Below are 808 nucleotides of genomic sequence, written 5' to 3'. Positions count from 1 at the left end.
TACTATATATGCAGGATGTCTGATAATAATTGCCTCATCTGTACTCTGCAGATAGAGCAGATTAAATCGAGTAGAAAAGTCCTCTACCGTTTTACATTTGTATGTAACTGTTGTCATTTGTAGGGTGCTCCTCTCAAAACTTTGTCGCGTGCCTAGCGCATACTTTTGGGTTGTCTCTTCCCGCTGCGCGCTTGTATTTAGTTAGCTAGTTAGTAGATCTTTTTTAATTATTTTCTCAATAATTATTATAAAAATAACAAAATGGTGAAGGATTTTTTTATTTGATTTAACTCGCTCTACCTGCACATTACGGATAGGGCGATTATTATCAAACACCCTGTATATATTTACATAGGTTATACGTATATGGATTTTCATTGTTATATTATATATCTCGGGAAATATAATTTAACAATTTAAAAGGTTTTTTAAATTTTATAATCTTTGTTTAGATATACAACTTGAACAAGATTCGTCATCTGATATTAATGAATCACAATCATTCCATTATAGTGATTATTTGTCACAGAACGAAGAATTTTTTCAAGGTAAAAGTTATTGCTATTAATAATATATATTTATATCACTTACAACAAAAATAAATAACTAAATTTATATATTGTTTCAACAGATGATATTTGGATAAATAGCCAGAAAGATATTCCAAAACATAAATATTTAGAGAGATATCCAAAAAAGACAAATACGAATGCAACTTTAATGGAAGAAAAGCGGTCTGTTCCTGTGATAAAATCCAGTATGTAACAAGGTTATTATAATTTTATATTTTATATATTTGTTCTCAAAA

The 808-nt window shown here is 28.3% G+C and overlaps 1 long non-coding RNA gene across 1 annotated transcript; it reads left to right on the top strand.

The window, feature by feature from the left end:
* The first annotated feature begins 6 nt into the window (after positions 1-6).
* LOC115235725 lies at positions 7-769 on the top strand. The gene is made up of 2 exons (XR_003884085.1): positions 7-548; positions 632-769. It is a non-coding gene; the product is annotated as an uncharacterized LOC115235725 (long non-coding RNA).
* The last annotated feature ends 39 nt before the right edge of the window (positions 770-808 follow it).

The sequence above is a fragment of the Formica exsecta genome, unplaced genomic scaffold (genome assembly GCF_003651465.1).
Source record: "Formica exsecta isolate Colony F162 unplaced genomic scaffold, ASM365146v1 C16345408, whole genome shotgun sequence".
Lineage (NCBI taxonomy): Eukaryota > Metazoa > Arthropoda > Insecta > Hymenoptera > Formicidae > Formica > Formica exsecta.
The sequence above is the reverse complement of the archived record's forward strand: the minus strand, read 5'-3'. Positions and strand labels throughout refer to the sequence as shown.